Source organism: Loxodonta africana, chromosome 24, assembly GCF_030014295.1.
Source record: "Loxodonta africana isolate mLoxAfr1 chromosome 24, mLoxAfr1.hap2, whole genome shotgun sequence".
Classification (NCBI taxonomy): Eukaryota; Metazoa; Chordata; class Mammalia; order Proboscidea; family Elephantidae; genus Loxodonta; species Loxodonta africana.
This window is the reverse complement of record NC_087365.1, coordinates 16,414,112-16,439,601: the sequence shown is the minus strand read 5'-3', so window position 1 is coordinate 16,439,601 and position 25,490 is coordinate 16,414,112.

Below are 25,490 nucleotides of genomic sequence, written 5' to 3'. Positions count from 1 at the left end.
GGTCCTCACCTACCCACAACAGAGGCCTGATGACTGGTGGCTCCACCCATGCCACCTAGCCATCTACAACAGGGGTCCAAGAACAAGTGGTGCCTCCCAGTTCTTACAGCCAACAGCATTGGGTGCCCATAGTCCAGCTGGAATACTCACCAACCTATGCACTCTAGGGAACAGGAACATACTTTCCTCCCAGACACTCAGGGGCTGTTGTCAACTCCCTGCCTTACTCAGTATGTGACCCCCCCCCCCACCCACTGCAGCCAGATACCTGTGCCTACACCAATCACCCCTGCCCATCTAGGACTGTAGGTGAGAGCCTGCACCACACACTTGGTGACTGGACACCTGAGCTGAATCTATACAAGAAAAGAAAACAGACTCCTGGGATCACATACTTAGCAACAGATCTAACTGCCTGATGACAGGATGTTAGAGTTTCAAAGGCACCAATAATCAAAGTAGCCCACATAAGCAGCCTATTTGGGCATATAAAAACAAAACAAAACAAGAAGCTAGGACACAGTAGGCAAACATTAAATAAATAAATACAATAATCTATTGATGGCTCAGAGACAACAGCCAATATCAAATCACATAAAGAGGTAGACCATGATGACTTTAGCAAGGTCCCAAAACAAAGAATCAAGAAATCTTCTGATGAAGAGAACTTCCTAGAATTACTTGAGGTAAAACACAAAAGATTAATATACAGAACTCTTCAATAGATCAGGAAGAAGATCAAGCAAAACACAGAATAAGCCAAGGAGCACATGGACAAAACAACAGAGGAACTTAAGAAGATTAGGGAAGAGCATACTGACACACTTAACAAGCTGCAAGAATCCATACGAGACAGCAAACAGAAATCCAGAAGATTAACAATAAAATGTCAGAATTAGACAACTCAATAGAAAGTCTAGGAGCAAAGCTGAGGCAATGGAAACAGAATTAGTGAGACTGAAGATAAAGCACTTGACATCAACTTATTTGAGGAAAAATCAGATAAAAGAATTTTAAAAAATGAAGAAACCCTAAGAATTACGTGGGACTTTAACAAGAGGAATAACCTAAGAGTGATTGGAATACCAGAACAGGGAGGAAGAACAGAAAATACAGACAGAATTGTTGAAAATTTGTTGGCAGAAAGCTTTCCTAATATCTTGAAATATGAGAACATATCTATCCAAGATGTTCACTGAACACCACACAAGGTAGATTCAAAAAGAAAGTCCCCAAGACATATTATAATCAAACTTGCCAAAAACAAAGATAAAAAGAGAAGTTTAACAGTGACTAGGGATAAACGAAAAATCGTCTACAAAGGACAGTCAATAAGACTAAGTAGGACTACTCAGCAGAAACCATGCAGGCAAGAAGGCAGTGGGATGACATACATAAAACTGTGAAAGAGAAAAATTACCAGCCAAGAATTATATATCCAGCAAAACTGTCTCTCAAATATAATGGTGAAATTAGGGCATTTCCAGATAAACAGAAGTTTAGGGAATTTGCAAAAACAAAGCCAAAATTACAAGAAATACTAAAGGGAGTCCCCTGGTTAGAAAATCAATAGAATCAGATAAGAACCCAAGACTAGAACAGAGGACAGAGCAACCAGATATTAACCCAGATAGAGAAGTCACAAAAACAAAGCAAAGCTAAAACACTGAAAATAGGGAAACAGAGACATCTTTACATAAAAGATGAAAACATTAAACCAGAAAAGAGGGACTAAAAAATGTAGCCATAGATCTTTCATATGAAGAGGAAGTCAAGGTGATATAAAGAAATAAAAGATTTGTTTAAACTTAGAAAAATAGGGGTAAATATTAAGGTAACCACAAAGGAAATTAATAATCCTGCACATCAAAATAAAAAACAAGAAAAATATATTCAGCAAACAAAATCAACAACAATGAAAAAAAATAAATAAATAATGACTCAGCACAGAAAATCAAGTGAAATGAAGAAACGGTCAACAAAACACACATGAAAATATCAAAATGACAGCACTAAACTCATATCTATCAATAATTACGCTGAATGTAAACTGACTAAATATACCAATAAAGAGATGAAGAGTGGCAGAATGAATAAAAAAACACAAGCCGTCTATATGCTGCCTACAAGACACACCTTAGGCTTAAAGGCAAAAAACAAAGTAAAACTCAAAGGATGGAAAAAAATATATCAAGTAACAACAATCAAAAAAAAGTAGGAGTGGCAATATTAACTTCTGACAAAATAGACTTTAAAATAAAATACTCCACAAAGGATAAAGAAGGATACTATATAATGATTAAAGGGTCAATAGACCAGGAGCACACAACCATAAAAGATATTTACAAACCCAGTGACAGGGCTCCAAAATACATAAAACAAACTCGAACAGCATTGAAAAGAGAGCTAGACCACTTCACAATAATAGTAGGAGACTTCAACACACCACTTTTGGTGAAGGACAGAACACCCAGAAAGAAGCTCAATAAAGACATGGAAGATCTCACAGACATATGCAAGACACTGCACCCAACAACAGACAAGTATGCTTTCTTTTCTAACACACATGGAACATTCTCCAGAATAGACCACATATTAGGCCATAAACAAGCCTTAACATAGTCCAAAGCACTGAATTATTACAAAGCATCTTTTCTGACCACAAAGACATAAAAATAGAAATCAACAGAAAAATCAAGGAAAAAAAAATCAAACACATGGAAACTGAACAATACCTTGCTCAAAAATTACAGGGCCATACAAGAATGAAGAATGAAACAAGAATGAAAACACATCCTACCACAACCTTTGAGACAGCAAAAACAGCTCTCAGAGGTCAATGTATAGTTATAAATGCACACATCCAAAAACAAGAAAGGATGAAAATCAAAGCATTAACCCTACAACACAAACAAATAGAAAGAGAGAAGAAAAAGAAACTCTGGCGCACCAGAAGAAAGGAAATAATAAAAATAAGAGCAGAATTAAATGAAACAGAGAATAGAAAAACAACTGAAAAGCTTTAAGAAGGCCAAAAGCTGGTTCTTTGAAAAGATCAACAAAATTGATAAACCACTGGCCAAACCGACAAAAGAAAAACAGGAGAGGAAGCAAAAAAAACCAACAAGAAATGAAAAGGGCAATATCACAACAGGCCCAACTGAAATTAAAAAAAATTGTAACAGAATACTATGAAAAATTGTACTCTAAAAAATTTGAAAACTTACAGGAAACGAACAAATTTCTAGAAACACTCTACCTATCTAAACTAACACAAACAGAGGTAGAACAACTAAATAGACTATAACAAAAGAAGAGATTGAAAAGGTAATTTAAAAACTCCCAACAACAACAACAAAAAAGTCCTGGCCCTGACAGCATCACTGGAGGATTCTACCAAACTTTCAGAGAAGAGTTATCATCACTACTACTAAAGGTATTTCAGAGCACAGAAAAGGATGGAATACTCCCAAACTCATTCTATGAAAGCAGCATAACCCTGATACCAAAACCAAGTAAAGACACCACAAAAAAAGATTACAGACATATATCCCTCATGAACTTAGATGCAAAAATCCTCAATAAAATCTCAGCCAATAGAATTCAACAACATATCAAAAAAATAGTTCACCATGATCAAGTGGGATTCATGCCAAGTATGCAGGGATGGTTCAACATTAGAAAAACAATTAATGTAATCCACCACATAAATAAAACAAAAGACAAAAACCGTATGATCTTATCAATTGATGCAGAAAAGGCATTTGACAAAGTCTAACTCTCATTCAAGATAAAACTCTCAACAAGATAGGAATAGAAGGAAAATTTCTCGTCATAATAAAGGGCATTTATACAAAGCCAACAGCCAACATCATCCTAAATGGAGAATCTGAAAGCGTTCCCCTTGAGAACAGGAACCAGACAAGGATGCCCTTTGTCACCACTCTTATTCGACATTGTGCTGGAGGTCCTAGCCAGATAATTAGTCTAGAAAATGAAAAAAAGTACATACAATTTGGTAAGGAAGAAGTAAAAGTATCTCTATTTGCAGATGACTTGATCTTATACATAGAAAACCCCAAAGAACCTATAGGAACACTACTAGAACTAGTAGAAGATTTCAGCAAAGTACCAGGATACAAGATATAAAAAAAAAAAAAAAAGTATGAAAATTAGGTGGATCCCTCTACACCAACAAAGAGAACTTCGAAGAGGAACTCACCAAATCAATATCATTTATAACAGCCCCCAAGGAGATAAAATACTTACGAATAAATCTAACCAGAGATGTAAAATACCTATACAAAGAAAACTACAAGACACTACTGCAAGAAACCAAATGACACCAACATAAGCAGAAAAACATACCTTGATCATGGGTAGGGAGACTCAATATTGTGAAAATGTCTGTTCTACCAAAGCAATCTACAGATACAATGCAATCCCGATCTAAATTCCAATGGCATTTTTTAATAAGACAGAGAAACAAATCACCAACTTCATACGAAAAGGGAAGAGGTCTGGGATAAGTAAAGCTTTACTGAATAAGAACAAAGTGGGAGGCTTCACACTACCTGATTTTAGATCCTATTATACTGCCACAGTAGTCAAAACAGCCAGGTACTGATAGAACAAAAGATGCATAGACCAATGGAACAGAATTGAGAATCCAGAAATAAATTCATCCACATATGAGCAGCTTATATTTGGCAAAGGCCCAAAGTCAGTTAAACAGGGAAAAGACAGTCTCTTTAACAAATGGTGCTGGTATAACTGGATATCCACTTCAAAAAAAAAAATGAAACAAGACCCATACCTCACACCACGCACCAAAACTAACTCAAAATGGATTGAAGACTTAAATATAAACCCGACATGATAATGATCATGGAAGAAAAAATAGGGACAATGCTAGGAGCCCTAACACACGGCATAAACAGTATACAAAACATTACTAAGAATGTACAAACACCAGAAGAGAAACTAGATAACTGGGAGCTCCTAAAAATTAAACACTTATGCTCATCCAAAGATTAAAAAATGGGCAAAGGATACGAATAGGCACTTCACCAAAGAAGACATTCAAGTGGCTAACAGATACATGAGGAAACGCTCATGATCATTAGCCATTAGAGGAATGCAAAACAAAACTACAGTGAGATACCATCTCACCCCAACATTTCTGGCACTAATCAAAAATTAAAATAACATAAAACAAAATTTTGTAGATGTCGTGGGGAGATTGGAACTCTCATACGCTCCTGGTGGGAATGTAAAATGGGTACAACCACTATGAAAATGATATGGCACTTCCTTAAAAAGCTAGAAATAGAAATACCATATAATCCAACAACCCCACTCCCAGGAATATATCCTAGAGAAATAATAGCTTTCCCACAAAGAGACATATGCACACTTATGTTCATTGCAGCATTATTCACAATAGCAAAAAGATGGAAATAGCCTAAGTGCCCAACAATAGACGAATGGATAAACAAATTATGGTACATGCACATAATGGAATACTACACAATGATAAAGAACAATGATCAATCCGCTAAACATCTCACAGCTTGGATGAATCCGGAGGGTATTATGCTGAGTGAAGTAAGTCAATCACAAAAGTACAAATATTGTAGGATATTGCTAGTATAAAAACTCAAGAAAAGGTTTACACATAGAAAAAAAAACAATCTTTGATGATTATGTGAGACGGGAGGAGTGGAGAAGGGGAATCACTAACTAGATAGTAGACAACACACAATATTGGGAAAGTCAGCACGACTTGACCAAGGCCAAGTTATACAAGCTTCCCAGCACATTCAAACACCTCGAGGGCTAGACACCATGATCTTTTGGGATATCTAGGTCAATTGGTATAATACAATTCATAAAGAAAATGTTCTACATCCTAGTTTGGTGAGTAGTGCCTGGGGTCTTCAAAGCTTGGGAGTGGCTATCTATTGGTCCCATCCTGTCCGAAGCAAAGGAAAATGTGGAAAACAAAAGACACAAGGAAATTATTAGTCCAAAGGACTAATGAACAACATGAATCACAGCCTGTACCAGCCTGAGCTCAGAAGAGCTTGATAATGTCCTGCTACCACCACCAACCACTCTGACAGGGACTACAACAGAGGGTCCCGGACAGAGCAGGAGAGAAATGTAGAACAAAATTGAAATTCACAAAAAAATGCCCAGATTTACTGGTCTGACAGAGACTGGGGGAACGCTAAAGCTATGGCCCCGGGTTACCCCAGTCACTCAGAACTGAAGCCACTCCTGAAGTCACCTTTCTGCCAAAGATTAAACAGACCTATAAAAGAACCAATAACACAGGAACCTGCTTCTTAACTTAATCAAGTATATGAGAAGAAATGGGAAACTCTTGGTCAAAAGCAAAGATGATAAGGCAGGAAGGGACAGGAAAACTGAACAAATGGATATGGGGGAACCTGGGGTGAAAAGGGAAAGGGAGAGAGTGTGGATACATTGTGGGGATTGCAACTAATGTTACAAAAAATGGGCATATAAATTTTTGAAAGAGAAATTAATTTGCACTGTAAACTTTCACCTAAATCAGAATAAAATTTAAAAAAATTGTTTTAGTCATCTAGTGCTGCTATAACAGAAATACTGTAAGTGGGTGGCTTTAACAAAGAGAAGTTTATTCTCTCACATTCCAATAGGCTAGAAGTCTGAATTCAGGCACCAGCTCTAGGGGAAGGCTTCCTCTCTCTGTCAGCTCTGGAGGAAGGTCCTTGTCATCAGCCTCCCCTTGGTCTGGGAGCATCTCAGCTTGGGAATCTCAGGTCCAAAGGACGCTCTCAGCTCCCGGCACTGCTTTCTTGGTGGTATGAGGTTCCCAACTCTCTCCTTGCTTCCCTTTCCTTTTATCTCTTGAGAGATAAAAGACAGTGCAGGTCATACCCCAGGGAAACTCCCTTTACATTGGATCAGGGATGTGACCTCTTAAGGGTGTTACAATTCCACCTTATCCTCTTTAACATAAAATTCCAATCACAAAATGGAGGACAACCAGAGAATACTGTGAATCATGGCCTAACCAAGTTGATACACACAGTTTTGGGGGGACATAATTCATGACAATTGTTCTTGGACAACACTGAGGAAAATTTTATATTTACTGAACAAATTAAGGAATACACTAGAATCAAACTGACTACCTTTTTGGAAAAAGGCTATGGAGAAGCTCAATATCATCAGTCAGAACAAGGCCAGGGGCCAACTGTGGAACAGACCTTCAATTGCTCATATGCAAGTTCAAGTTGAAGCTGAAGAAAATTAGCACAAATCCACAAAACCCACAGTACAACCTTGCGTATATCCCACCTGAATTTAGAAACTATCTCAAGAAAAGACTCGATGTGTTAAACAGATGAGTTGTGGGATGATGCCAAGGACACCATACATAAATAAAACAAAAATTATTTGAAAGAAAGAAAAGAGCAAAATGGATGTCTGACTCAGAGCAACCCCATGAACAACAGAATGAAACGCTGCCCAGTCCTGCACCATCCTCACAACTGTTGCTATGTTTGAACCCATTGTTGTAGCCACTGTGTCAATCCATCACATTGAGGGTCTTCCTCTTTTTTGACAACCCTCTACTTATCAAGCATTTTGTCCTTTTCCAGGAACTGGTACCTCCTGATACTATGTCCAAAATACGTGATACGAAATCTTGCCATCCTTGCTTCTAAGGAACATTTTGGCTGTACTTCTTCCAAAACAGATTTGTTAGTTCTTCTGGCAATGCATAGTATATACGATACTCTTTGCCAACACCATAATTCAAGTTCATCAATTCTTCAGTCTTCCTTAGTCATTGTCCAGCTTTCACATGCATAGGAGACGACCAAAAATACCATGGCTTGGGTCAGGCATGCCGTAGTCTTTAAAGTGACATCTTTGCTCTTTAACACTTTGAAGAGGTCTTTTGCAGCAGATTTGCCCAATACAATATGTCATTTGATTTTTGACTGCTGCCTCCATGGTCATTAATTGTGGTTCCCAGTAAAATGAAATCCTTGACAGCTTCAACGTAGCCTAGGAAACCTGATGGGGCAGTTCTACTCTGTCCTATAGGGTCACTAGGAATCAGAAGTGAAGACTGGCAAACAACTACAGCAGCAACACATGCCATTTAATATTAGATGAAATAGTCTGTTGTTGTTGTTAACTGCCATTGAGTCAGCATCCGACTTACGGTCACCCTATTCACAACCAAACAAAATGCTGCCTGGTTGCAGATTGGACCGTTGTGATTTCACTGGCTTATTTTTGGAAGTAGATTGCCAGGCCTTTCTTTCTAGTCTGTCTTACTCTGGAAAAAGTTCCACTTAAATCTGTTTAGCATCATAGAAACACACAAGACTCCACTAACAGACAGATAGTGGCTTCTTAAGAGGTGCATTTACTAGGCATCGAACCCAGTTCTCCCACATGGAAGGTCAGAATTCTACCACTCAATCACCACTCTCCTTGATGAAATTTTCTAGTTGGTATAAGTCTGTACTTAGCAGTTTGTCATGTCAGGGAAATTATTGGTCAGTATCTAAGTATAAGAGCTTTGGGAAAATGACTGATCTCTAAAAATATTTATCTTTTTATTAAGTTCTTTTTTAGAAATTACACAGTTACACCTACTCAAACTAACCGATATAAGGATATATTAGGAATGAATGTTTACCTTCTCATTTCCCCAGGTAACCAGAGAATAATTCCATATATTTCTCCATGACCACACAAATGCTTATGATGATTTGCAATGTTTTTACGAAATGATTTTGTATCGTTCACATTACTCTTCAGCTTCTTATTCTCACTCAGCAATCACTCAGGAGTATTTCTCCAAGTCAATCTTAGAAATCTGTTATTCCTTTTAATAGCTGCAAAATGTTTCAATCTATGAAAGTACCACAATTTATCCAACTGTTGAGCAGCTAATGGACATTCAGGTTGTCTCCAGTTTTTTGTTGTTGTTGTTGTCGTTCTTGTTGTTTGTGCGTTTCTATGTTCTTCTACACAAAATAAGCTATACATATGCCTTTGAGTCTTGGCACTATTACTTATTTGGAATATATTCCCAGACAAAAACTTTTCACTCATAGGGTGCATGGATTTTTCTTTTACCAGCTATTGATTGTTTTCTGAAAGCTTGTGCCAGTTTATAAACCCACCATCAGTATGTGAAAGTGCCCATTTCCTTGAATCATTGCCAACACTGGAGGTAGTTGTGCTTTAGAATTTTTGCCGTTCTGATAGCTGTCGGTTGACTTTTAGTTTAAAAACGAAAGTTGGAAGTCTTCTTGTTCCTTTGTACCTTAAAAGCGCTGACTGTACTGTTATATATCTTTCTTTATTTTAAATAGAAAAGCTTGCATCTTTTTATTTTGTCCATCAGAATTTTTATTGCATTAACAATTTTATAACATAATAACAGATGTGGAAAACAAATGTCATCCTTGCAGAAATATTTTCTAGTTCTTGTCCACTTGCGTTTGAGTTTTATAAAGATGTAATGCTAGCATACTGCAATCTTAGACTCTTAATTTTTTACTAAAAATTCTCTTTTAGTTATCTAGTGCTGCTATAACAGAAATACCACAAATAAGTGGTTTTAACAAATAGAAATTTAAATTTATTTTCTCACAGTTAAGGAGGCTAGAAGCCTGAATTCAGGGCACCAATTCTAGGGGAAGGCCTTCTCTTGCTGTTGGCTCTGGGGAAAGGTCCTTCTCTCATTTCAGCTTCTTCCTCTGTTCCTTGGTGATCTTCATGTGGCCTGGCATCTATCATCCCCATCTCTGCTTTCTTCTCTGTGCCTAATATGCTCGTTTTAAAACTCAAAGGTGATTGGCTTAAAACACACGTTACACACTGATATGGCCTCATTAACATAAGAAAGAAAACCCTATTCCCAAATGAGATTACATCCACAAGTGTAGGATTGGAATTTATAAGACATATTTTGGGGGGACACAATTCAATTTGTAATGCATTACAAGATAAGTACTTTCCCTTTTGTTAAAGAATATTTTTTTAAATTGTACTATAGATGAAGCTTTACAGAACAAACTAGTTTCTCGTTAAACAGTTAGTACACGTGTTATTCTATGACGTTGGTTAACAACCCCACGTCATATCAGCACTCTCCCTTCTCAACCTTGGGTTCCCTATTACCGGCTTTCCTGCCCCCTCCTGCCTTCTAGTCCTTGTTCCTGGGCTGGCGAGCACCTTTGGTCTCATTTTGTTTTATGGACCTATCTAATCTTTGGCTGAAGGATGAACCTCGGAAGTGACTTCATTATTGAGCTAAATTGTGTCTGGGGGCTGCACTCTTGAGGTTTCTCTAGTCTCTGTCAGGCCAGTAAGTCTGGTCTTTTTCTGTGAGTTAGAATTTTGTTCTACATTTTTCTCCAGCTCTGTTCAGAACCCTCTATCGTGATCCCTTCCAGAGCAGTCAATAATAGTAGCCGGTCACTGGACTCAGTCTGGTGGAGGCCTTGGTAGATGTTGTCCATTAGTCCCTTGGACCAATCTTTCCCTTGCATCTTTAGTTTTCTTTATTCTTCCTTCCTCCTGAATAGGTGAGACCAGTGGAGTATCTTCGATGGTCACTCACAGGTTTTTAAGGCCCCAGACACTACCCACCAAAGTAGAATGTAGAACATTCTCTTTATAAACTATATTATGCCACTTGAGCTAGATGTTCCCTGAGACAATGGTCCCCACAGCTTCCAGCCCAGCAATTCAGTCCCTCAGGGAGTTTGGGTGTGTCTATGGAGCTTCTACGACCCCGCCTTGTACAAGTTGTGCTTGCTTTCCCAGTGTTGTGTACTCTCCTACACTTCACCAAAGTTAAATAGACAATAGATAAAGAGTATTTTTTTAACAGCTGCTTAATGTTTCACGGTTCGTATCTACAAATTGGAAACCTGCTGGCGTAGTGGTTAAGTACTACGCCTGCTAACCAAAGGGTTGGCAGTTTGAATCTGCCAGGCACTCCTTAGAAACTCTATGGGGCAGTTCTATTCTGTCCTGTAGGGTCGCTGTGAGTTGGAATCGACTCGACGGCGCTGGGTTTGGTTTTTTGATCTACAAATTGTTTAATGATTCACTTATTGCTGGATGTCTAGGTTACTTCTGAGTTTAATAACAGATAAGAGTGAAGTAAAAATATTTATGAGTATAAAAAAATTCTTTTTTGAGCAATGTGTTTCCTTTGAATGAACTTCCAAGAACAGTGTGATGGATTGAATTATGTCCCCGCAAAAATGTGTGTATCAACTTGGTTAGGCCACGATTTCCAGTATTGTGTGGTTGTCCTCCATTTTGTGATTGTAATTTTATGTTGAGAGGATTAGAGTGGGATTTTAACACCACGCTTACTCAGGTCACCTCCCTGATCCAGTGTAAAGGGAGTTTCCCTGGGGGTGTGGCCTGTACCACCTTTTATCTCTCAGGAGATAAAAGGGAAGGAAAGCAACCAGAAAGTTGGGGGCCTCATACCACCAAGAAAGCAGAACCAGGAGCAGAGACCGTCCTTTGGACATGGGGTCCCTGCTTCTGAGAAGCTCCTCGACCAGGGGAAGATTGAGAGCAAGGACCTTCCTCCAGAGCAGACAGAGAGAGAAAGCCTTCCCCTGGAGCTGATGCCCTAAATCTGGATTTGTAACCTACTAGACTGTGAAAAAATAAATTTCTCTTTGTTAAAGCCATCCACTTATAGTATTTCTGTTATAGCAGCACTAGATGACTAAAACAAGCAGAATAGCATAAAACTATTAACAGATCTTAAGACGTACTGCCAAATTATTTCCCAAAAGTGTTGTATCTACTTCTTCAGAAACAAGCAAAGGATTCGACTTTTGGAGGACACTTAAAGTCTCTTAAACTAGTAATCTTTATTTTCAATGAGCTTTTTGATATTTTAAAACTGCTCAATACTATTAGAAATCAGTGATTGTCCTTGGGGGAGGTAGTAACTAGAATAGGGCACGGAAGGGTTCTGGGCCCTGGTCATGTTCTGTTTTCTTGGTCTGGGAACTGATTATTCAGGTGTGTTCACTTTGTGAAAACTAGGCACACAGGACACTTGTGCCTTGAGCATTTTCTATACAGATGTTCTAAGTCAATAGAAAGTTCAAGAAATGCATTGCAGAAAATTCCTGAGGCTGTGAGTCTTATTGCAGGAAGATACCTGAGCAATTTGGAATATTTCCCAAGCACCACTTTGGATTGGAATCGAATGTCTATATATGCTTATGCATTTTGGCACATAAACCATCAAGGATGTTGCAAAACACCAAGTGTATAGGTGTTAGAAAGTTGCCCCCAGCCCCAGGAGACCAAACAATCTTTATTTTCCAAACTTCAGCAACAGTCTGACAGTAGAAACTTTAAACAAGCTAGGACTAGCAGCTTAGAGCTTAATGATTCTCAGAATAAACATTAAGGAACTTATCTGGTGAAAAAGACCAGAGAGGCTAAATGAATGGTCTAAGCCACACAGCTAACCAGTAGTAGAGCCAGAACTAAATCAATCCAGGCCTCCTATTTACCATAACAGGGCTTTTCCCAAGATGACAGTTTTCCTTTTCTCCGGCCTGAGATAAGCATCAGACATAATAGTTGATTAAAAGTCTTCAGAGCTTCTTATTGTGCCTGGTTTAAGTCTTCTGATTCTGTTTTAGTTCCTCTTCCAGGTATTCCTAGATCTACTTTTTGGATATTTACCAACACATACTCACATCCTGTGGGAATTACGTACTTCTGTGCTTTGCACCTGTTGCTTCCTTCACCTAAAATGTAAAAGAACCTCCTGTGTTTAGTCCTTTGTATATACGACCTCATTAAAAAGAATCCACACAAAAATCTCATAAAGTAGAATTTTCAGGTGAGGACTTGTGCAATAGCACAGAGCTACTAAATTTTAGCCCAGTTCTTAATTCCAAAGCCCATGGTCCTAGCTACTCCTCTCTGTTCCTGCATTCATGGTAGCTGTGAGTCTTGACAGTTACAATGCACTCTTGCATAGGCAGTGTCGTATTTGTCCTTCCTTACAACCTTCAGTGTTGAGCATTTTTATTGTCCCCAGTTGAAGATGAATAAACCAAGTTTAGGTAAGGTGAAGAGGCTTGTCCAGAGTCACACCATAATCATAGTCTACACCACACACTTCAGTCCCTGATTCGATACAATCTTTAAGTTAATCTAGTTTACTCAATAAATAATATTTACTAAGGACTTATTTCAAAAGCCACAGCCTGTCTGTCAGTTTGTCATACTGTGGTGGCTTGCACATTGTTATGATGCTGGAAGATACGCTACTGGTATTTCGAATACCAACAGGATCACCCACGGTGGACAGGTTACAGTAGTTGTCAAGATTATTCTACTTGGACCAACCATCAACGCCCATAGAAGCAGCAGTCAAAAAATCAAACGGCATTGCATTGAGGAAATCTGAGACAAAAGACCTCTTTAAAAACTTAAAAAGCAGTGTCATTTTAACGGCTAAGGTGCACCTGGCCCAAGCCCTGGTATTTTCAGTTGCCTTATACCCATGTGAAACCTGGACAAAGAAAAAGGAAGACTGAGGAAGAGTTGACACTTTTTTTTTTAACTTAAAATAAATTATTTTTGTTGTTGAGAATATACACAACAAAACACACAGCAACTCAAGTTTCTACATATACAGTTCAGTGACAATGACTACATTCTTTCAGTTACGCAACCATTCTCACCCTCCTTTCCTGAGTTGTTCCGCCCCCATTAACATAAACTCAGTGCTCCATCAGGTTCCTATCTAATCTTTTGTGTTGCTGTTGTCAATTTGATCCCATATACATAGATCTTTAAAAAGCAAAATGCTCAAGGCAGACATTCTTTACTAGTTAAGCTAAACTATTCTCTTTTAAGGAAACGTTGGGGGATATTTTTGGTTTAAGGTTTAAAGATTACCTCAGGGCAGTAGTTTCTAGGATTCAGCCAGCCTCCACAGCTCTAGAAATTCTAGATTCCGTGAAAATTTGAAATTCTGTTTTGCATTTTCCCCTTTTTGATCAGGACAGTCTAGTTACTTTTTTTTGTTTTTAGTTATTTTTTTTTTTAAGTGAAAGTTTACAAATCAAGTCAGTCTCTCATACAAAAAATTTATACACACCTTGTTATGTACCCTTAGCTGCTCTCCCTCTAATGAGACAGCACAATCCTCCTCTCCACCCTGTATTCCCCATGACCGTGCAACCAACTCCTGTCCCCCTCTGCCTTCTCATCTCTCCTTCAGACAGGACCTGCCCACACAGTCTCATGTGTCTACGTGAGCCAAGAAGCTCACTCCTCACCGGTATCATTTTCTGTCTTATAGTTCAGTCCAATCCCTGTATAAAGAGTTGGCTTCAGGAATGGTTCCAGTCTTGGGCTAACAAAGGGTCCAGGGACCATGACCTCCAGGGTACCTCTAGTCTTAGTCTGGTCTTTTTATGAGAATTTGAGGTCTACATCCCACTGTTCTCCTGCTCCATCAGGGATACTCTGTTGTGTTCCCTGTCAGGGCAGTCATCGGTGGTAGCTGGGTACCATCTAGTTCTACCAGCTCTGGTTTATGAGGCCCATTCTGTCTCTTGGGCTCACATTTACCTTGTGCCTTTGGTGTTCTTCATTACCTTTTGCTCCAGGTGGGATGAGACAAATTGATGCATCTTAGATGGCCACCTGCTAGAGTTTAAGACACCAGACACCACTCACCACAGTGGAATGCAGAATGTTTTCATAATACATTTTGTTATGCCAATTGACCTAGATGTCCTCTGAAACCATGATCCCCCCGCCCCGTCCCTGCTACTCTGGCCTTCGAAGCCTTTGGTTGTATTCACGGAACTTCTTTGCTTTTGGTTTTGTGCAGTTGTGCTGACCTCTCCTGTATTGTGTGTTGTCTTTCCCTTCACCTAAAATAGTTCTTATCTACTATCTAATTAGTGAATACCCCTCTCCTTCCCTCCCCACTCTCATAACCATCAAAGAATATTTTCTTCTGTGTTTAAACTTTTTCTTGAGTTCTTATAGTAGTGGTATCATACAATATTAGTCCTTTTACAACTGATTAATTTCACTTAGTATAATGCCTTCCAGATTCATCCATGTTATGAGATGTTTTACGGACCCATCATTGTTCTTAATCATTGCATAGTATTTCATTATGTGAGTATACCATAATTTATTTAAGCATTCAGCCATTGATGGGAACCTTGGGTGCTTCCATCTTTTTGCTATTATAAATGGTGCTGCAATGAACATGGGTGTGTGTATATCTGTTCACGCGAATGATCTTATTTCTCTAGGATATATTACAAGGAGTAGGATTGCTGGTAGTTCTATTTCCAGTTTTTTAAGAAAGCACCAAATTGATTTCCAAAATGGTTGTACCATTTTACATTCCCACCAGCAGTGTATAAGTGTTCCAGTCTCTCCACAACCTCTCCAACATTTATTATTTTGTGTTTTTTGGCTTGATGCTACCCTTGTTGGGGTGATGATAATATCTCATTGTATTTTGAGTTGCATTTCTCTAACGGCTAATGATCATGAGCATTTCCTTGTGTATCTTTTAGCCACCTGAATGTCTTCTTTGGTGAAGTGCCTGTTCATATCCTTTTCCCATTTTTAATTGGGTTATTTGTCTTTTTGTTGTTGAGTTTTTGCAGTATCATGTAGATTTTACAGCTCAGACACTGATAGGACATGTCATAGCTAAAAACGTTTTCCCGGTCTGTAGGTAATCTTTTTACTCTTTTGGTTAAGTCTTTGGATAAGCACAGGTGTTTGATTTTTAGGAGCTCCAGTTACCTAGTTTCTCTTCTGGTGTTTGTGCATTGTTAGCAATGTTTTGTATTCCATTAATGCCACGTATTAGGGCTCAGAGTTATCCCTATTTTTTCTTCCATGACCTTTATGGTTTTTGATTTTATATTTAGGTCTTTAATCCATTTTGAGTTAGTTTTTGTGCGTGGTGTGAGGTATGGGTCTTGTTTCATTTTTTTGCAGATGGATATCCAGTTATGCCTGCAACATTGTTAAAGAGACTGTCTTTTTCTCATTTAACATACTTTGGGACATTGTCAAATATCAGCTGCTCATATGTGGATGGATTTATGTCTGGATTCTCAATTCTGTTCCATTGGTTGTGTATCTGTTGTACCACTACCAGCCTGTTTTGACTACCATAGCAGTATAATAGGTTCTAAAATCAGGTAACGTGAGGCCTTCCAATTCGTTCTTCTTTTTCAGTAATGCTTTACTTATCCAGGGCCTCTTCCCTTCCATATGAAGTTGGTGATTTGTTTCTCCATCTCCTTAAAAATTGTCATTGGAATTTGGATCGGCATCACATTGTATCTATAGATTACTTTGGATACTTTGGATAGAATAGACATTTTCACAACGTTGAGTCCTCCAATCTATGAGCAAGGTATGTTTTTCCACTTATGTAGGGCTCTTTTGGTTTCTTGCAGTAGTGTCTTGTAGTTTTCTTTGTATAGGTCTTTTACAACTCTGGTTAGATTTATTCCTAAGTATTTTATCTTCTTTGGGGGTCTTATAAATGGTACTGATTTGGTGATTTCCTCTTCAACGTTCTCTTTGTTGGTGTAGAGGAATCCAACTGATTTTTGTATGTTTAGCTTGTATCCTGATACTCTGCTGAACTCTTCTATTAGTTTCAGTAGCTTTCTTGAGGATTCTTTAGAGTTTTCTGCGTATAAGATCATATCATCTGCAAACAGAGATACTTTTACTTCTTCCTTACCAATCTGGATGCCCTTTATTTCTTTATCTAGCCTAATTGCTCTGGCTAGGGCCTCCAGCACAATGTTGAATAAGAGTGATGATAAAGGCATCTTTATCAGGTTCCCATCCTCAAAGGGAATGGTTTCGGACTCTCTCCATTTAGGACGATGTTGGCCGTTGGCTTTGTATAAATGTCCTTTAGTACGTTGAGGAATTTTCCTTCTATTCCTAGTTTGCTGAGAGTTTTTATCATGAATCGGCATTGGACTTGGTCAAATGCCTTTTCAGCATCAATTGATAAGATCATGTGGTTCTTGTCTTTTATTTATATGATATATTACATTGATTTTTTTTTTAATGTTGAACCATCCCTGTATACCTGGTATGAATCCCACTTGGTCGTGGCAAATTACTTTTTTGATATGCTGTTGAATTCTCTTGGCTAGAATTTTGTTGAGGATTTTTGCATCTAAGTTCATGAGGGATATAGTCTGTAATTTTCTTTTTTTGTGGCATCTTTATCTGGTTTTGGTATCAGGGATATGGTGGCTTCAGAGTGTTAACTCTTCTCTGAAAGATTGGTAGAATTTTCCATTGAAGCCATCAGGGCCAGGGCTGTTTTTGTTGGGAATTTTTAAATTACCTTTTCAATCTCTTCTTTTGTTACGGGTTTCTTCTGTTTGTGTTAGTTTAGGTAGGCAGTGTGTTTCTAGAAATGTGTCCATTTCTTCTAGGTTTTCAGATTTGTTAGAGTACAATTTTTCATAGTAATCTGATAAGATTCTTTTAATTTCATTTGGGTCTGTTGTGATATCGCCCATCTCATTTCTTATTGAAGATATTTTCTTCCTCTCCTGTTTTTGCTTCTTTCAGTTTGGCCAATGGTTTATTGATTTTGTTAATCTTTTCAAAGAACCAGCTTTTGGTTCTATTTACTCTTTCAATTGTTTTCTGTTCTCTATTTCATTTAATTCTGCTCTAATTATTACTATTTGGTTTCTTCTGGTGCCTAATTGTTTCTTTTGTTGCTCTTTTTTATTTGCTCAAGTTGTAGGGATAATTCTTTGAATTTAGCCCTTTCTTCTTTTAGGATGTGCCTTTATTGCTATAATTTGACCTCTGAGCACTGCTTTAGTTGTATCCCAAACGTCCTGATAGGAAGTGTTTTCATTCTTATTGGAGTCTATGAATATCTTTATTCCATCCTTAATTTCTTCTATAACCCAGTAGTTTTTGAGCAAGGTATTGTTCCATTTCCATGTGTTTGATTTCTTTTCCCTGCTGTTTCTGTTATTGATTTCTACTTTTATGGCTTTATGGTCAGAGAAGATGCTTTGTAATATTTCGATGTTTTTGATTCCGTTAAGCCTTGCTTTATGACCTAATATGTGGTCTATTTGAGAGAATGTTCCATGTGCATTGGAAAAGAAAGTATACTTCTCTGCTGTTGAGTGAAGAGTTCTGTATATGGCTATGAGGTCGGGTTGGTTGATCGTAGCATTTAGATCTTCTGTGTCTTTATTGAGCTTCTTTCTGGATGCTTTGTCCTTCACCAAAAGTGGTGTGTTGAAGTCTCCTACTATTATTGTGGAGCTATCTCACTTTTCAGTGTTGTTAGAGTTTGTTTTATGTATTTGAAGCCCTGTCGTTGGGTAGGTAAATATTTAATATTGTTATATCCTCCTGGTATATTGTCCTTTTAATCATTTTATAGTGTCATTCCTTATCCTTTGTGGTGGATTTAACTTTAAAGTCTATTTTGTCCGAAATTAATATTGCCACTCTTGCTTTTTTTTGATTGTTGTTTGCTTGATATATTTTTTTCCATCCTTTGCATTTCAGTTTATTTCTGTCTTTAAGTCTAAGGTATGTCTCTTGTAGGCAGCATATAGATGGATTGTGTTTTTTTATCCATTCTGCCGCTGTGTCTCTTTATTGGTGCATTTAGTCCATTTACATTCAGCATAATTATTGCTAGGTAGGAGTTTAGTGGTGTCATTTTGATGTCTTTTTTATGTGTTGGTGACAGTTTCTTTTTTCCACTTAATTTTTTGTGCTGAGTAGTTTTTCTTTATATATTGTCTAATCCTCTTTTTAATTTTTGTTGATTTTATTTTTGCTAAGTCTTTATGTTTTTCTTGTTTTTTATTTTGATGTGTAGGATTGTTAGTTTCCTTTGTGGATACCTTAATATTTACCCCTATTTTTGTAAGTTTAATCCAATCCTTTATTTCTTTATATCTCCTTTACTTCCTCTCCATATGAAAGATCTATGGCTACATTTTTAGTCCCTCTCTATTTAATATTGTCATCTTTTATATATTGACATCACTTTTTTCCTGTTTTGATTGTATTTTTATCTTGATTTATTTTTGTGATTTCCCTATCTGGGTTGATATCTGGCTGCTCTGTCCTGTGTTCTAGTCTTGAGTTGTTATCTGATGTTATTGATTTGCTAACCAGAGGACTGCCTTTAGTATTTCTTGTAATTATGGTTTGGCTTTTGAAAATTCCCAAACTTCATTTTATCTGGAAATGTCTTAATTTCACCTACATATTTGAGACAATTTGGCTGGGTATATGATTCATGGCTAGCACTTTTTGTCCTTCAAGGCTTTATATATGTCATCCCATTGCCTTCTTGCTTGCATGGTATCTGCCGAGTAGTCTGAGATTCTTCTTATTGAATCTCCTTTGTAGGTGACTTTTTATTTATCCCTCAAAACTTGTTGCTGTGGAGTCAATTCTGACTCATAGCGACCCTATAGGACAGAGTAGACCTGCCCCATAGAGTTTCCAAGGAGCACCTGGTGGATTTGAACTGCCATCCCTTTGGTTAGCAGCCATAGTACTTGACCAGTATGCCACCAGAGTTTCCCATTTATCCCTGTCCATTCTTAAAATTCTCTTTATCTTTGGTTTTGGCAAGTTTGATTATAATATATCTTGATGACTTTCTTTTGGGATCTACCTTATGTAGGGTTTGATGAGCATTTTGGATAAATATCTTCTTGTCTTTCATGATATCAGGGAAGTTTTCTGCCAACAAATCTTCGACAATTCTCTCTGTATTTTCCATTCTCCCTTCCTGTTCTGGTACTCCAATCACTTGTAGGTTATTTCTTTTGATAGAGTCCCACATGATTCTTCGATTTTCTTTATTTTTTAAAACTCTTTTGAGTGACTTTTCTTCTAATATACTGGTGCCAAGTGTTTTATCTTCTATCTCACCATTTCCTCAATTCTGCTCTTTTGACTTTCTATTGAGTTGTCTAATTCTCAAATTTTATTGTTAATCTTCTGAATTTCTGATTGCTTTCTCTCTATGGATTCTTGCAGCCTGTTAAATTTGTCATTATGCTCTTGAATAACCTTCTTAATTTCTTCCACTGCTTTATCTGTGTGTTCCTTGGCTTCTTCTGCATTATGCCTGGTCTCCTTCTTGATCTCTTGAACAGTTCTGTATATTTATCTTTTGTATTCTACCTTTGGTTATTACTGGAGGTTCCCTTCATCCAGAAGATTCCTTGATTCTTTGTTTTCGAAGCTTGTTGACAATAACTTGCAGTCTCTGAGCCATCTGCAAGTTATTGTATTAATTTATTTTATATTTGCTTACTGTGTCCTAGTTTCTTGGTTTGTTTTGTTTTGATATGCCCAAATAGGCTGCTTGAGTGATCTAACTTGATTATTGGTGCCTTTGAAGTTCTAACATCCTGTCACCAGATAGCTAGAGCTGTTACCAGGTATATGAGCTTAGGAGTCCATTCATTTTTCTTATATGGATTCACCTCAGGTATCCAGGTAGTCGGTCACCAAGTGTGTGGTGCAAGCTCTCACCTACAGTCTTAGAAGAGCAGGAGTGATTGGTGTAGGCACAAGTATCTGGTTGCAGCAGGGGGTCATGCTCTGAGCAAGGCAGGGGGCTCACAACTGTCTCCCAGGGTCTGTGAGGAAAGCAATCCCTGTTCCCTAGAGTGTACAGGTGGGTGGGCTCTACAGCCAGACGATGGGCACCCAATGCTTTTGGCTGCAAGGACTGGGAGGCACCACTTATCCTTGGACCCCTGTTGCAGGTGGCTAGGTGGCATGGGTGGAGTCCCCAGTCCTTAGGTCCCTGATGTGAGTAGGTGAGGGCCCTGCTTAATAGGTACAGCAGTGTCAAACATCAAAAACCTGCCTTTCCACCACACAGCTGAAACAGTTGAAGCCAGACCTCAGGCACCTATACCACTGCACCCTGCCAACAAGGGCCTAAGATGCTGAAATGGGCCCACGCAAGTCCATGCAGAGGTGAAAGGCATTTGAAGTCCATGGATCACTTGTGCCAGGACAGGAGCCACTTGTGCCAGGACAGGAGCCACTTCTGCCCTGAGTTCCCAGTTTAAAGGAGCTGGCAGATTATTTTTTCCCCATTTGTTAATTTGTTTCTTCTCCAATGCCAGTAGAATGTCTCAGAATGTGCAGCAGGACCAACCTCAGGCCCAGGGAAATAGACCACTACTGAAGCAGGCTTGGGGCCTGGGTCAGAGGGATGAGGGATCAGATAAGTGGGAGAGAGTTCTTTCAGAAAGGGGTGCTTTGTGATCTGCATGGCAAATTAGATGCAAGTACTTATCTTTTGCCAAGAACACTGTTCTTTGCTGATTCTGGAGGCATGAGTAGACTTTGCACCACTCACTCTCTCTTGCTGAGGAAATCACATGCAAACACTACCTCTAGCCTTGCCATGGTAGCACCAGGGGATCAGGTCTGTGAGGCACCGATTTTGTCACTGAGTCAGGCCCGGCAACTCCTCACTGCTTCTGAACTGTCTCCCGCTCCCACCCCCTGCCTTTCAGTCCAATTTCTTAACTTTGCTTTTGATGTTCAGGGCTCCTAGCTTGTCATATATATAATCGATTCACTTATCTTTTCAGGTCTTTGTTGTAATAGAGACCACCGGAAACATCTGACTACTCTGCCATCTTGGCCCCACCTCCTTCACATTTTTAAAAATATTTATTTTATTTTTGTTGAAAATATACAGAGCAAAACATGCACTCATTCAACAATTTTGATACATACAGTTCAGTGATATTGGTTACATTCTTTAGAGTCAGCACATTTGAATTATGGTGCTGGCAAAAAATATTGAATATACCATGAACTTTTACCAGAGGAATGAAAAAATCAGTCTTGCGGGGAGTACAGCCAGAATGCTCCTTAGAAGCAAGAATGGCAAGACTTTGTCTCACTTACTTTGGACGTATCATCAGGGAGGACCAATTGCTGGAGAAGGACATCACACTTGGTAAAGTAGAAGGTCAGTGAAAAAGAGAGAGACCCTCAATGAGATCAATTGACACATGGCTTCAACAATGGGCTCAAACAACAATGATTGCAAGGATGACACAGGGCTAGGCAATGTTTCTTTCTGTTATATGTTAAGGTTCCTATGATTCAGAGCTGACTTGATGGCACATAACAACAACTTCAAAAGCATTAAACTGGATATCCTGGGAATTAGAAAGATTGATCATTGATTGCTTCGTGTGTGTTAGATGAGCTTCTTCTGCCTACCGCATGAGATCTTTAACAGGGCAGAACTTATCCTGTACTGCTTGTCAGCCTCCCACAGTACTTAGTCCAGCCTGGGGCCCAGAGTCAGTAAGGATACAGTATTAAGAGACTCTCATTTGGGCTGTCAAAATGATCAGATGCCAATCAGAAACAAAAGCAGTTTTTCTGTGGTTGATTCCGAGGACATTGACTTCCTAGATAATCTTATTTCCTTTGTTAAAAAAAAAAAAGAAGAAATTCCCATTTAATTTTAGAAAAAAGATTTTCATACAAACCTGTCCTATGCTACAAATATGAATTCCACCCTTCTGAAAGCATGCAGAAAGTTGGCTGGTTTGCCACCTGAAATTCTTCTTTAAAATGATAGGAAACATATCAAGTTCCGAGAAGAAAATATGCAATGATATTTTAAGCATTAATAATTCAAAAATGCTCTGAAATCAACTTTTAAAATAAACTTCAATGACACCAGAAACACAGGAGACAAAAAAAAAGACAAATTGGATTTCATCAAAATAAAAAATGTGCTTGAAAAGATATCATAAAAAAAGTGAAAAGACAGCCTACAGAATGGGAGAAAATATTGCAAGTCATATATCTGATAAGGGACTTACATCTAGAACATATAAAGAACTCTTACAACTTAATTATAAAAAGACATATAACCTAGTTTTTAAAATGGACAAAGGATCTGGATAGACATATCTCCAAAGAAGATATTCAAATGCCCAATAAGCACATGAAAAATTGCTTAACAAAACTAGCCATCAGGGAAAAGCAACTCAAAACCACAAAGAGATAACACTTCACACCACTAACCAGTTGCTATTGATTAGATTCCACTCATAATGACCTCATGTGTGTTAGAGTAGGACTGTGCTCCTTAGAGTTTCCAATGGCTAGTTTTTCAGAAGTAGATTGCTGAGTCTTTCTTCCAAGGTACCTTGGGTAGACTCAAATCTCCAACTTTTCAGTTAACAGCTGAGCACATTAACTGTTTACATCACCCAGGAACTCCTCACATCCACTAGGATGGCTATAATTAAAAAAAAAAAAAAAGTTAATAATTAATGTTGGCAAGATGTGGGGAACTTGGAACCCTCACACATTTCTGGTGGAAATGTAAAATGATGCAGCCATATTGGAAAACATTTGGCAGTTCCTCAGGAGGTTTAATATAAAGTTACCATATAACCCAGCAGTTCAATTCCTAGGTATATACCCAAGAGAATTGAAAACTTGTCCACATAAACATTTGCACATGAATGTTCCTAGAAGCATTATTCATAACACCCAAAAAATAGAGTCTAGATGTCCATCAGCAGATGGATGGATAAACAAAATATGTGCTCATACTATTTTTCAGCCATAAAAGTGAATGAAGCAATGATACATGCTACAACATGGATGAACCTTGAAAACATCATGCTAAGTGGAGGAAGCCAGACATAAAAGACCACATAGTGTATCATTATGTTTTTTTATGAAATGTCCAGAATAGGCAAAGTTACATAGACAGAAAGTACATCAGTGATTACCTAGGGCTAGCAGAGTAGGGGATGGGAAGTGACTACTAGCAGTAGTGATTACTTTTGCAGTGAGAAAATGTTCTAAAATTAATTGTGGTGATGGTTTCACAGCCCTGTGATCATAGTGAAAACCATTGAATTATATACATTTAATGAGTGAACTATATCACATGTGAATTGTTTCTCAATATAGCTGTTATACAAAGAAAAGAATAAAGTTTTATGTGGAAAATTTCAAAAACGTTAGAAAAAAATGTTTGATGACATATCCCTACGTTCAAAACAAGCTAAGATGTAACTGATGTACATTCTACTTGTGGTTCATTTCCATAAATTCTTCCACATGTCATTATGTGTATGTGATTTCTTCTTGCCCATCCTTGCATTAACATGGCAAGAACTAGAAATTAACTAGCTGGAAATGGAATGAGGGAAAAGTTGTCAGGTTCAGAACTGGAAAGCCAGGTTGAACACAGATGTGGTATGTCACCAGTAGGCTTATGTACACTAGCTCACTCATGGGAAGGGGAAAAGAAAGACATTTGGAAGGAAGGTGATTTCATTAACTGTGTCAGCCTGTAACTTCTGGAAATTGAACACATCACGATTTCTAGGCAACCAAGATTCTATTCAAAGGTCAACACCTGGTTAATATACAACCTTCCTTTTCCACCTCAATTCAGAGTAGACTGAATTCATCACAAAGTGTGGGCATGTCAGAGGAAAGATTTGGAGGAAAATGAAATTTACTATATCAGCTCTAATAATGTTAAAACTATTTAAAATAAATGCTATTCAGTAATAAGGATGAGCAAATTATAATCACATACAACAATCTGGAAAAATCTTACAATGATAATGTTCAGCAAAAGGAGCCAGACTCAAAACGGTACGTCTTGTATAATTACATTAACATATATCAAAAAAGAGGCAAAACTAATCTATGCTATTAGAAGTCAGCATAGCGGTTGTTCTTGGGAAATTTACAACTGGAGGGGAGCATGTGGAAGGTTCTGGAGTGCTGAAATGCTCTGCTCTTTGATTTGGGTTCTGGTTTGTAAAAATGGGCAGTTTGCAAAGATTTACTAAGCTGTACACTGATGACTGATGCGCAGATTTTTGAAGGTATGTTTTAAACATATGCAATGGAAAAACATCTTTAATATGACAGAAAAAAATTTTTTTTTGTTAAGATTCAAAGTTGTTTATTAAAAATAAAAGATTCTGGAGTAAAAAAGGGAATTATGTTTATACGTTTGGACAAAAAATTAAATATTGTACCCAAATATAGTTCAGCTTGGTTACTTTCTCTTGGCCAAAGGATTAAAATAAACCCTGCCTCTAAATAGGTTAACATTTATTTCTGAATTGCTAGTCTACTTTATATACAATTTCATTTCTAATTATTTCAGGGGCCAAAGAGCAATATATTATATGTATTATATAGTTATTATGAGGTGGTTTATATATATATATGTATATATATATGTATTATATCTATTATAATAAATATTATATATATTATAATATATTTGGCAATAAATTATCACACAGTTAACATCAACCAACTTTAATCATATTTTATTA